Raw genomic sequence first — 14,719 nt, forward strand, 5'->3', positions numbered from 1 at the left:
AGGGCATTGTTGACTTGGTGCTTTGTGACAGGGAAAGATTTCGATGCAGCACGGATAATTGGCGATGAAATGGTCTTACGGGGACCGCTGCTGTCTAAGGGATTCTACTTCCCTTCCTTGGTAACCACACTATGCTTGCTGAGGAACACTCCTACCAACCCTGCTGATGGTGACTTGCCTCCAAAAGCAGCGTTCAAAGCTTCCGGTATCAGAGTGGGGAGAGGCACCCGCACTACCATTGAGATTGATGATGAGGAGGACGATCTGGTTCCTATGGTACCATCTAGGCGGTCTGTAGACAGTGCTGGACCCTCTTGGCGCTCTCATTCTGGAGCAGACCTATCTCGCTCGCAGTCCTCCCGGCCTATGTTGCGCTCCTTGGAGGACGAGGTCGCGGATCTTCGCACCTCGGTGGATGGTCTACACACACGGCTGGACGCCATGTCACAGAGGCAAGCTAGATCTGAGAGCAAGTTTATGGCTTGGTTGCGTGCGTTGGGGAGGGCCTGCCATGTCGACCCCAGTACCGTCTCCGACTCAGATTGAGTTTCAGGGAAGTTTTCTCACCCTTCTGTTCTTTACTATATTTTGATGACATGGGGACATGCCATTGTTTAAGTGTGGGGTGGGAGACTTGCTCTGACTGTGTAGGGTAATGTATATAGATGTATGTTGTTGTGCTGTATCATTAGAGTAATATGTTGTATATGTGTGAGTTGTTATATTAGGATTCGCTGAATTGGCCCAACGAAGGACACTTCTTGACGGGGTTCTTGAGGCTCTAAGTCAGTAATATGTTGTAGAGGACTCTTCCTGATGACGGACTAGGTGGACAGTACTCTTGAGGGAAGTAGTCCATGTAGAATTTTTTTTTATTTTTTTTTCTTCTTTTAGGTAGTGTAGTACCTCCCCCTTGGTTTTTCTTTTGACCACGGTTCTTTTCCAAGGGTTTTTCTTGAACCGGGTTAGGTAGATTTTTCTTTTTAAAGTTTAAGAATAAATAGGTGAAGGTCAGAATGTAACCCCAAATGTGTACACTTGTATAGAAAAGAACTTGAGTGTGTGACATCTAAGCTTGTTTGTGGACTCATAATATATGCCTTAATTTTGTACATCTTGTCTTGCCTGAACACTCGTATGATTGTGTTGATGAACTGATTCGGAATGAGTTACATGCTAAGTGTGTGTGAGCTGTTACTTGCATCTTATGTTTGCATATGATACCTAGAACTTGCCCTGTGTGTGTGCAAAGCGAAATAGAAGTTGTTCGGTTTTAGAGATGATTGAGGCATTTCTTTGTGTAACCCTTTATACTCGGAAATCCACCTGTGCATATTACCATAGTTAACCCCTTTGAGCCTGAAGCCTGTTCTTTGATAACCCTATAATGATCTAAAATGTGGTGTTTAAATACGCTAATTGAACTTTTCCCTCCTAGAAGCACTTGAAGCACTAAAGTATATACAAAAGTCAAAGTGTGGGGTGGGGAGAAAGAAAGAAGAAAAAAAAGGAAAAAAAATCAATCAAGAATGAAGGTCTGATTGGTGAACTGGCAGTTATAATAAATCTGAAAAAAAAAAAGAGAAAATAGAAAAAGAAAAGGAGCCAGTTGTACCTAACGAGAAGTGGGGTGGCGCAAGTGAAATAAAATGTGGAGAAACAAGTGGGTTGATCATGAAAGCAAAATAAAAGGAAGTATGTGTTAAAAGTGCTTTGGGAGGTTAGTCACTATATCCAAATATATCCTACCCGTCCCTTAGCCTACATTACAACCGAATAAAGACCTCTTGATCTTTGACTAAATGGCTTGAATAGTGGAGTATTACACTAGGGGCAAGCGTATGGTGTATCTGTGTGGCATGTGAATGCTCTTTGCTGAGAGTGAGTGAATTCTGTTTATATATGGTTCCTCGTTGTTGAATTTTCTTGTGTGTGGAACTACTCTCAAATCGTGTTTATGTGAGGGCATGTGACTTAGGAAGAAAAAGTGAATCTTCATTTCAGTTAGAGTAATTAGAGTGAGCACAAGTGTGTCATGGCATGAGAGTCTGCATTTGAGTTATGATTGTGCACTGCTTAGGTCGGTCTCTGATAATATCAGGTGTGACATAAATTGGGGCAATACATTGCACAGTTAGATATAGAAGTGTGGTTTAGCTTGCTCGAGGACGAGCAAAGGTTTAAGTGTGGGGTGTTGATAATGGGTGAATTTGACTATAATCACGCACCAAATAATCACCTTCTTGTGAACTTTTAATGTGGAAAAATGACAACAAAATGCTCTTATTAGTGCTTTTCATGATTTGCAGGTGATATAGGTGTAAGGAAGGCTAAGGAGCAGTTTTGGAGTCAACTATTGATGAAAAAAGGCCAATTGTTGAATTTCCCAAGTATCCCATTCAAAACAGGCCAAAATTTCCGGGTACAAGTTCCACCGCGGTTCTACCGCGACCGCGGTGGAAGGCAGTTTCTGAAAGTTGAAGATTCCGCGAGGGCGTTTGGCCGCGGCTCTACCGCGACCGCGGTAGAACCGCGGTGGGCACAGTAAACTTCAGGGACTTAAGTGTAAAACACGGGATTTTTAGACCTAAACCCTATTTAAAACACTAGACTTCGCCCAAGAGAGGCATGTATTGATTTTTTAGGTTTCTTAGCAAGGAAAACAATTGTGAGCAAGTACTCTAAACATCTTTCTTCCTTTCTTTTGATTTTTATGATGAATTCAAGCGTAGTTTATTCTCCCATATCTATGAGTAGCTAAATTCCTTGTCTAAGGCTTTGATGGAACTTATTGGGTGATGAACTTCTTGTTTATGTGAATACAAATTGCTAGTTTAATCTTTATTGTTCAACTTCGTGTTCGTTGTAGTTAATTGACAGGATCCTCAATTAGCTGTACCTATTTAGTGTGCATAACTTGGAAAAGAGTGCATATTTAGGGTATTGTTGAACAACACCACTCCTAGATTATTAGAGGAATCTATAATTGCGGGTTTAAAGGCGGGATTAGGAATAACGAAGTCTTGGGTGCAATCTAGATTGAATTGTGCTAAATAAAGCAAGCTAGTGTATCTCGGGAGAGTGCAATAGTAGATTACTGTGATTACTCGGGAGAGATTTGCGGTAAGATTAGCGTTCATGATTGATAGAGATGTGTGGGTAAATTTGTATGAGCATAAACAGAAGGGATTCCATCAATAGGGGAAATCATTGCCTTAGCTTTGTCCTCATAATTGTTTACAACCTTATTAATTTAAGTACATCCATTTAGTTACTTGCAAGCTAGTTGTTAAAGAACACTCAACTGAGAATTTGAATGTTTGAGAAGCTGGTGCTGAATACTTGGTGGGTTTGAAGATAGCGATTGATAGGTTAACTCTCTGTGGATTCGACCCTGGGCGTAATACTCGGGTTATATTTGCAACGTCCGCAGAGTTCTTTTCTAGAAGGCATAGTTGGGCGTTATCAATGCCGGATATATCAAAGTACGATGGGACTTCGGATCCACAGGATCACATCACAACCTACACCACAGCGGTGAAGGGAAATAATTTGGCTCAATATGATATCGAGTCGGTTCTGTTGAAGAAGTTTAGTGAAAACCTTACAAAGGGAGTCGGTTCTTGGGGTCATCTAAGGCATGGACTTCGAGGGAGATGACAGATCCCTCGAAAGCCTTGTATAAGCAAAAACAGAGTTAGCAATTTATTCGTGAAATTTCTTGTGTTTGTACAAGGATAAAAGAAAGAGGACTTGATTTACCATGGTTTTTGGCTTCCCCAGTATTTGGGGGCCATCTCCTTCCACTGCCGGGATTCTCGGGGTCACCGTTAATCCACGCCTTGAACATGTGATGGTTCCCATTGGGTAGCTGAAACGAAAGAAACAGAAAATCAGCAAAAGCGGGAAATGACTTTTTGCGAAGAAAGGAAACAAGGAACCAGAAACTTATGAAAAAAGTTCCACGACTCGGGAAAGGATGGAGTTATGATCGGGATGATGTCCCTGGTAGCAATGACGATGAATCGCTCCATCCATCCACGATCTTTGTTGTCGTCTACGCTAGCGAGGAGAGCGTGGTGACCACGCTTGCTAAAGTTTATTACTCCCCCGCGAAAAATTTTGGGAAAGTAAAAGTTCATTATGTGTGCAAGAGTTAGGGTTTCTCCGATCTCAATGCACAATTAACGAAGGCAAGCCGTCTGCCATATAGATGGGCCTACTTGTGCTAAGCATATCTGATATCGATGGCCGAACTCTAAAATTATTGGGTCAAGTCCTTCACGCGACCCTATAAAGAACGGACCCAAGGTAAAGGGATATGTATAGACATACATAAACCCCTCCTTGGTGTAGTAACTCGCTCTACCATATCTGGGCGATGATTTCAAGATTAGGGCAGTTGCAGTCCTCCTTCACATTTGGGATATTAGAAGGATGAATGAAGGAGGAAAACCTGCGAACTGACCAATACCAATGGCCATGAGAAGTTGCAAAAAGTGCTTTTTGTTGAAGGTCGTTTGCAGTGCTGAGTTGAAGGGGTATAATGGTGCTAACAGTTGGAGGTTCAGACATAATATCAACCTCGTTGTCTTTATTTTTTACGGGCCTCCACCGAAGAAAAGATCTGTATTACCAAAGGAAGCAGTGTATGAAGACATGATGGTATGAAGTTTGTAAAAGAAAAGGGTTTTGCAGTGAAAGTTGAAGGTTGTTAAAGATTTCTAAGCAGATGTAGAGGAGAAGAAAGACTTATGAAAGTTGTGGAAGTAAATAAGTAAAAATGATGAATAGCGGAGAAGTAAAAGACGGCAAAAATCGTGGTCATGATTACCTTATAAACCGGCAAAAATATTTGTTGTATTGTGGGGAAACACATGTTCGGACTATTAAATGCGAGAAGACGTGCGTCTTTTCAAGTGTCAGAAACTGTCAGGAACTTTTCTGCCAAGCAAGGAATCTTCACCTACTTCTCGATAACCCTAAGATGCGTCACCTAAAAGTAGGGGGACTATCTGTATGGGGTAAAATTGGTTGATAACAGGTGGTCAAATGGGAAGATGACACGCGGAGTGATCTCGCCCAAACTCACACCACAATTAGGTAGTGAGGCGGTCGAAGCAATAATAAACCGAACACGAGTCGGGATCGAATCCACAAGGAGTTAGAATTTGGATTAGGTATATAACTAGAGCTAATGTATGATATGCCTTAGATTGGACTCCACATATTCATTGGTTATTTTCTATTTCTACTTTTAGCTAAGGATTGCAAATAATAACTAAAAGACGGTGTTTTTGGTTTTGAGTGTTTTTCAAATGATTAAGGAATCTAGGGTCGTGACTTCCACCTAGGTGGGTACCTAACGGGTTATAAACTATAGGGCAAGTTTGATTTACCGGGTTCGTTGTATAGAAAACACACGCAATTGCTCACTCTATACCTCTCGTTAGTTTGAGTGATTTTGCCCGATTTGCTTTCTCAAGCCCAAATGGGTATTTGCACAAATCAAGTGATATATGCTCAAGTCGGGTCTTACTATCTCTAGATTTGACCCTTTAATTGGGGCTATCAATTTATTGAGTTTACCCCAATTCCTTGCTAGCCAAGTTTTCCTAAACCTAGTCTCCCTTTCCCAAGCAAAGACTAGGTCAAAAAGGCATGAATCAATGTTTGCAACTATTAATTCTAGAATTTAAGCATAAACAAGGCTAGATATCACTAATCCAATCACAAACAAGCCCTAAAATTAAATACCCATTAAGTATTCATACTAGGGTTGAGCCACAATGCTAGCTAAAGATTTAGCTACTCATGAAAAAAAATACAAGAAGAAATTAAGGTAAAATGCATAATCATAGATTAAACAAAGAAAAACTAATGTTAAGAAGTCAATCAAATACAAATCTACTCAAAGAAGTAAAGAAAAATGCTTAGGTGCACCCCTGCAAACTAAACTTAACCTAAAAATGACAAAAAGTTATATTTATACTAAGCTGAAAATATCTGACCAAAATTCCCCTAAGGAGGTTATGCGGCTGCATAATTCTGATGCGGACCGCAAAATGGCCTTCTACGGCTGCACAATTCTAGTGCGGTCTGCACACTTGGAAACTTGGGACTGGAACTTGAGATCTTCTGCGGTCCGCATAAAAATGGTTGCGGCCGCACAAAAGTGATGCGGTCCGCACTCTTCAGCTGTTGAACTTTGATCAACTCTCTGATTCTTCAATCTTGCGGGCCGTATAATAATGATTGCGGACGCACTTGTCCTTCTGCGGCCGCACATTTTTGGTGTGTTCCGCATTGTCAGAGCTGGCTAAAACCTCCTCTCTAAATCTCATTCTGCGGCCGCACTAGAATTGTGCGGTCCGCAATGCTAGCCTCTTTTGTCCAGTTTTGGCTCTTTTTCACTTTTGAGTCCTTTATGAGTTGATTTTGACTTATTTAACTCGTTTCCCAATATTCCTGCAAGTAAGCACATTTCGTTAGTTTTCGGGAATACCTTTAAGCATTTTTGAGCTAAAACGCAAGTATAAGAGAGCAAATAAGCGGTCAAAATCCCTACTTATCATGGAGCCGAAGATAGACAAAGGAAGAGTCGTAAAATAAGTAGTACCGAATGCGAAGTGTGTGATCGGTACTAGATGGATTCCGAACGGAACGTAGTCGGCGGCGGAAGTTTAAAGATTTGCCATCGTACAACATTAAATGAAGGAATATTCGCTAGCATTAAATGAGCAGCTGTTACAGAGAATATTTGCATTCAAGGCCTGCCGTTACATATTTATCAATGACACTTTTATTCTCATTTAAAGAGGAGCTTGATCCTAGGATCATGTTTCCCTAGGTAGAATTATAAATAGTGGGGTTAACAGCATTGTGGATAGGAAACACTCTGCACGCAAAAGCTATACTTTATCATTTAGCTCTCAGTTTAATAGCTTCATCGTGACTTTATCTTTACTTTCACTTTTGCTCTCGGAAAGGCTGAGTTCGGAACCAGGCTTGTTTTCTTGTTTAATTTCAATTGTTAAATCTTAATTTCAATTTTTATCTCTTTATCATATATTGAGTCAAATCGATTCGCTTGTCTATAAACCACGTTATAAATTCATTTGTACCGTTTTACGGGTAACATCATCTATATCCCATTTAATGTGACAGCTTTTGACATTACAAAATTTTTAAATCTTAATTCGGTTTTTGCATTATATCAGTAGCATGTGGAATAAATTATTAATTTAAAGAGTAGTTCGCATAATTTTAAAACGTAATTGTTAAAAGTTTTATTTAAAAACTACATGAATTGAAGCTTGTGAAATTCTATAGAAGAATATTAGTGTGAAATATTTGTTGAAAAGTACTTTTAATATAAAAAGTAATTATATAACTACATAATATTGCAGAACAAAGAGCCCGTGCATGTTCTTCAGCAACATTTTCTTCCCGTGTTCTATCAAAGGATGAATTGTGGTGGTAGCCGGTCAGGGGTTGAATATTAGTAGGTTTTAAGTTGTACAACATTGACACCTACAATATTCAGGCAAGTGTAACAAATGTAATTAAAAGAAAAATGTGAGAATTTGCCAATCTGTAAGATAAACTTTGTCCCAACGGGATTTAAAGCCACTCTTCACCGGCCTATCTACCTAACAATCAAGCGAGGATACAGGACGACTCAATGGGACAAATATATAATTAGGTAGCACTGTGTAGTTTTGAAGAATGTGAGATTTAGCTTTTTATGTTTTGTATAAATCTATGTATCAATTCACTCTATCTTTCACTATTTTCCAATTAAAACTGAGGATTTTCGTCATTTTCTTTATCTTCTCCAACTTGTTTGTTAATATATAAATCTGGAGACCCAAATAATATAATTATAGGGTATTATTGTCAGTCCAAACTTTCTGCAGACTCAATCCAAACTGCATTCCATTCGATCGACACAAGATTCTATTTTCACGGCCTTTGATTTGGCCGGCTAATGTTCGCGAAATTAAATACAGTAGAATTCTGTAAAGCCAAAGTGGTGAGTTTATCTTTATATTCCTTTTCTAAGTTAAAAAAATTGTTTTTCCTCTTTTTGTATAAACATGTCCAAACTTTTGGTGGTACAAATGCAAGAACCATGGTTTCGCTAGCTCTTTTAAATTCTATAGGATAATAAAACATCATACGATCCGGCGAAAATATTGAATCCTTTGAAAAGTGCAAAAGGCACAGACAAATATATTGAATGTCTGTCCAATTACATTTCCGTTATGTAGAATAAACATAAAAATTTAAGCAACTCCTACGGCGATTAACGCAAAAAAGAGAACAAATATTTCACTCAAAGATAGAGAAAAATTCAAACTTTCGTGTAACGAACAAACAGGTCGTTTTGAGCTCTAGCGCGTTGTTCGGCGGTTTGAGGCCAAGAGCAGCTTCATTTCAGGTATTATGACTCGTACGCGTGGTCGGAATTGAATTTCGGAAAGTTCGGGTCGATTTAGAAAAAAAGAATTCTCATTTCAAAAACCTTAAGTTGGAAGAATTCACTAAGAGTGGATTTTTGAGTAAACGACCTCAGAATCGGGATTTGAAGGTTCCAGCAGGTTCTTATGATGATTTCGGACTCGGGCGTATATTCGGATCAAGTTTTGGATGGCCCGGGAGCGTTTCATCGCCTATTGTGGAAGTTAGCATTTTAGAAGAATTTCATAAATTTGGGTTGAAGCGCATTTCAATGCTATCGATGTCCGTTGGGGATTCCGAGTCTGGGAATAGCTCCGTGTGGTGATTCTGGTATTGGGAGCGCGATCGGAAGTGGATTTGGAGGTCCGTAGGTCATTTTGGAGTCATTTGACGAAAGTTAGAAATTTGAAGGTTATTGAGAAGTTTGACCGAGAATTGACTTTTTGATATCGGAGTCGGATTCCGATTCCGCAAGTTGGAGTAGCTCCGTAACGTCTAATGTGACTTGTGTGCAAAATTTGAAGTCATTCGGGATTGATTTGATATGTTTTGGTGTAAAATATAGAAGTTGGAAGATTTGAAAACTCATAATTCGATTGGATGCGCGATTCATGATTTCGACGTTGTTTGATGTGAATTGAGGCCTCGAGCGAGTTCGTATCATGTTTTGGAATATGTTGGTATAATTGGTTATGGTCCCGAGGGCCTCGGGTGGATTTCTAAAGGTTAACGGAATGGATATCGGACAAAGAAAGCTGCTGAAATTCTATTGCAGAAGCTGTTCACCAGAAAATTTCTGATGCGAGGAGTCGATTTTGGAAGCTCATATATTGCAATCTATAAGGAATATGAAAATTTTTCAAAACATGAAAGTTGTAGCACTTGCATTCTAGCTTCCAGAAAGATAAATCATTTATCATTTGGATATTTGTACAGAAAGTTATGATCGTTGAATGAAGGCTGGTAAAGCTGTTTTGCAATTTTCCCAGAAATTTTTGATGCGAGGAGCCTGTTGGAAGCTTATATCTCGAAATTCATAAGGAATTTAAAAGTTTGCAAAACATGAAAGTTGTAGATATTTGATTCTATTTTCCAGAAAGTTAAACCATTTATCATTTGGACATTTGTACAAAAAATTATGGTCCGTTGACTGAAGGCTGGTAGTAGTTTATTTTTGCCCGAAAACCAGGCAAAGTCGCATTTCATACATGTGACTTGCCTAGGCAGAATGCCTAAAAACGGGAGTCAGCCATTTTTACTCATTTCCGAGTTTTGAGTCTCGGATTTGGGTGATTTTTGGAGCTTTTGGAAGAGGGTTTTCACCTAGCACTTTGAGGTAAGTAATTTCCACACAACATGAGTTTAATACATATATTATGGATAGATTAAATATGTAAAAATTGGTGAAATCAAGGGTTTAGATGAAAACCTAGGTTTTGTATAAAAATGAGATTTGACCATGAAAATGGTTATGGAATTTGGTAAAAATCATATATTTGACTTCATAAGGTTATGGGTAATAACTTTCTTGGAAAATTTCCGGAATCCGGGCACGTGGTCCCGGGGGTGAATTTTAGGAATCTTACATTTAGGGTTGGGTAACCACCTTAATAGTTCGAATATGAATTTTTGAACATGTATTGATTAGTTTATACACTATTTCATTAGTTTTGGATTGTTACGCACCGAATTGAGGATTTGAGCATAACCTTGGTCCGGAAAGTGGGCTTCGGAGCAAGGTGAGTCTCCTTTCTAACCTTGTAAGAGGGAATTGTCCCCATAGGTGAATTAGTTGGATATATGCTTCTATTTGTGGGGGCTACGTATGCACGAGGTGATGAGAGTCCGTGCGTAGCTACTATTATCCTTAAGTCCGGGTAGTCTAGAACCCAAAAGTATGCTTTACTTGTAATATTTGCAATCTTGTTGACAATTTTAAATGCTTAAAACATATCGAACGTTTAAATGTATTTCTAAATGACTAGACATCGTTTCTTGATTTTTAAAAAGGGAAATTGCCTTTTCTTGAATAATTGCTCCCTGATGAATTCTTGAATGTGTTTATCTATTGTGGAGCGGGCCGAACGCCTCGGTGGGTTAAATAGATGCATCTATGGTTTGCGCCATTTGACCCTCTGGCAGTGCACAGTTTAAATATTGTTGGATCGGGTCGTACGACCTCGGCATAGTTTGCGCATGCTTGTATTGCTTGACTTGCAAATCTATAAATGATGATAGTGCCTCCCTGTCGTGAGATAAATGTATAAGACGAAAACAAATTTGGAAATTTCCTATTAATAAAAGAATTTGTTTACTTGCCTCATGCTATTGAGTTAAAGTCATTTTTATGAAAACCCCCAATTTTCTATATTATTGGTATTATTATTATTGGACCCCTAGTAAGTGTCAAAGTCGACCTCTCGTCTCTACTTCTTCGAGATTAGACGGGATACTTACTGAGTACACGTTGTTTTTGTACTCATGCTACACTTGTTGTACATTTTTGTTGCACAGGCACATGTATCTCTAGTGGCCTAGTGGGCGTAGCAGCATGGTTGATACGGAGACCTAGGTGAGCTGCACTTCTCGAGACGACCCGCAGCCAGCAGAGTCTCTTTCAGATTTCTGTATTTACTTTTTGTCCAATTTGTATTCTGGACGATTGTTGTATTACATTGTTTCCTAAAGATAGCTCATGCACTTGTGACACCGGGTTCTAGGATGATTATCGGATTATTCAATATTAAGTTTGTTAAAGACTTCATGTTTATTTCTGTGAATTTCATTATTTATTGTTTAATGTATAAAGAAAATGATTTCAACAAAATACTAAAATGAAAATTTAATTAACTTCTTGGTGTTGGCTTGCCTGATAGTGTGTCCGGCGTCATCACGATCCTTAATGGATTTTCGTGACATTTGGTGTGAAATAAAGTACCTCAAACTTTTGGCGCCATCTTGAGAACATCTGCGTGATGCTTATCTTTCTAATTCTACATGAAATAAACATAAATAAAATCACGTGAAAATTTGTATTCCCGAATTCGAACCATTTTTTTTTTCAAGAAATAAAAATAAGGCGTTAAATGTGGTACAATATACAAAACGAAGAAATTAAAGCTTACAAAACATCGTTCTTTTAGGATAATTCTCAATTTCTTTCTGACAACACCAAGTATTTTGCCATGTAGAATCTGGGATTCATGTATGCAGTTATCGACAAATTTATCTACCAACTGCTAGACTATTATTCTGCAGAATAGGGTAGCAATTTTTTGTATGATATTCGTTACATTTTAGCTTGTTCTATATATGTCGCACTAGGTCAAAGAAACGCTAAAAGTTCAATTGAACGGCCAATCATAACCAGTGGCCTTAATCAACAAGTATTACGAAATAGTAGACAGCTAAATGGGACGCACTCGTCATTTGAGTGTTCTTTATATTTAAAAAACAAAATCAAGCAGGAAAAAAAATTGGCACTTTAGTATTTAGATCAGAAACACATAGATCAGTTAATTTCTAGAGGTTAATTTGACCATTCTTCCTATAATGCATCTACATTTGTACCAGAAATTGTTTCTTCTAAAATTTATAAAATAAGTTGCTTTTAATTTTCCCTGAAGCTTCTTTTTTTTGTTTGTTCGTTTTGATGATGAGAAGAAAAGCCACTTTGTTTTAGTCTTTCAAAATATGATGAAACACAAATCAGACTCTGACTTTCACGTAGAAACTAGTACTACCTAATATTTAAAGTCGAGATCTTCCGACTGGTTTTAAAAACAAGAATGTCATGAAAACCTCTCCTAATTGAAAAATATGAGTAACAATTTTTGCACATTTCAGTTTCCTCAAAATGGAATCAAAGATCAAAATATTGAAGTGAGACATAAAAGAAACATTATGTATGGACGGTTAGAAAATTGCATGTCCATTCTTGTTAGCAAATGTTGTCCCTCCTAGCCTGTTCCTAATGACACGGGGGCGGGGCCGTATAAGGGTTCAGCTGTATTCAATAACTTTCTCAGTGTATTCGTGTTAAAGATTCATTAAATATGTATAAATATTGAATTTAGAAGTCAATTATTAGCATTTGAAGTCATCATTTTAAAATTTAAAATCCATAAAGTTGAAATCCTGACTCCAGCTTTGATAAAACACAACTGCTATTGGATAATGTTGGCATTGCACCATTGGCATTAGGGATGTTCAAACCAAAGCGGAGAACCGCACCACATCGAAAACTCAAACCAAACCGATTAAAAAACTTGTAAAAAAACCCGAACAAAACCAACAAATATGATTATATATATATATAGAGAGAGAGAGAGAGAGAGAGAGAATTTTCTTTAAAGAATATCTAGAAATATTTGGGATCCTCTCGTGGGATATATATTTAATGGAACTATGACGTACATCCATTTTTATTTACTTTGAATAATGGATTGTATCATCACTTTCTTATCAAGTGTTATTGAAATGCGTCAATCTCTTTGTTCTTTCATATTCATATGTCAAGATCTGTTAAATTCTTATATCTTTCGAATTTGAAATTATTCTTTGATAACTTTAAATTAAATAGAGCATATCATTATTTAGGTTTCATATTAATTATTAAATTTGGTCACTCTTGAAAGCATACATCAATGAAAATTTATTGTTATACAACTAAGAAAATAAATATGATTTGTTACTAAAAAAAAGTTCTCCCAAAAGAATATTTTAATAGATCATATGTTTGTCAATGTTTTTTATTTTTTACTAAACATATATTTACTTATCAAACTTTATCTATAACTTTAACAAAGTAAGATTAAAATAATATTTATGTAACAAAAAAATCTGAAAACCCTGACAAACCCGAACCAATCCAAACCGATATAGTTGGTTTGGTTCGATTTTGATATTAACCGGACTAACCCGGTCCATGTACACCCATAATTGAAAATTTGGAATTGCTACACCATCTTTTGGAGGTTGAAAACCAAGTGGAAAAATGTTGCCAAATAAATTAGTTATTGGCCTAGCCGTGGATTACTGCCTCCAAAAATATCATGCATATACAGTTCCAAGATTGTTACATGACTGTTGCAGTGGCAAAGACTGCAAAATTGATGACTCCAAAACCCATGAATTTACACATCTATTTGATACAAAAGAGGAGAGTTCTCACATGCGGGTTTTACAGGGAGATCCTAATTTCCATCAAACGCAAAAGTGTGTCTCACATGCAAGGCGATATCATGCATCTAATTCAAGAATTTTTTGAAGATTGCGAGATATTGGATCTCATTCAAGAAATTAATAGTTGTGATTTGAAGTGATTGAGAAGATGTTGCTATTTTGAATGGAGTTTACTTGGGCTTTATCATTCAGTTGATCATATATTGATTGTTAGAGGTAACGTGTACTCAAGTCTATTTTGAACTTTTTGTTTAAGTGAAGATTGTGAATCGTATCGTTTACTTGAATGTCGTCTTTATTTATGTGTGTGCATGTTATGTCTGAGGCGGCTGAATTAGGAAAGTAGGGAAATGAGGAGTTGGTAGATAAAGGTCTAATTAAAGGGATTTTGGGTCAGTGCATGTATTGGGCCTAAGTCACAAGTGAGCCCAACATTGAGAAGTCAGCAGCCCATCTACTACTTAGTACCACTTAATAAATAACAGAAATGGGGGAGCAGAAGTCAGTTTTGATTCTGGTAATTCTGATACATCCTCTAACCACCCTCTTCTCTTTCTGTCTCTCTCTTCGTCTACCTCTCTCTAATACATCCTCTAACCACCCTCTTCTCTTTCTGTCTCTCTCTTCGTCTACCTCTCTCTAATTTCTTCTCCTCTTCTATTTTCCTGGTGAATGCAGGAGCTAGATCATATTCAATGTTGTAATTCAATCATTTGATTCATTGAATAATAGAAGTCCTTGTTTCTACTTGTTCTTCTTCAATTTCTTCTTTATAATTCTAGTATATTACAAATTGGTATCAGAGCTTGATCCTCGCACCATGACGATTACAGAAACACGATCCAAGGTTACAGAAGAAAGTGTTAAGAAATTAGAACATCAATTACAGAATTACATGACCGAAACTAATCAGAAATTGGAAACTAATGAAGCAAAAATGGATGATCTGGGTCACAAGCTAGATTTGATGATGGAGAAGCTCTTCACCAACAAGGATGGCATCCTGGGGAGTGCACCAGCTGAAATCCATGAGAGAATAAAAGGTTCAGGTAGTAGAGTGAGAATGATGGAG

The sequence above is a fragment of the Nicotiana attenuata genome, unplaced genomic scaffold (genome assembly GCF_001879085.1).
Source record: "Nicotiana attenuata strain UT unplaced genomic scaffold, NIATTr2, whole genome shotgun sequence".
NCBI classification, from domain to species: domain Eukaryota; kingdom Viridiplantae; phylum Streptophyta; class Magnoliopsida; order Solanales; family Solanaceae; genus Nicotiana; species Nicotiana attenuata.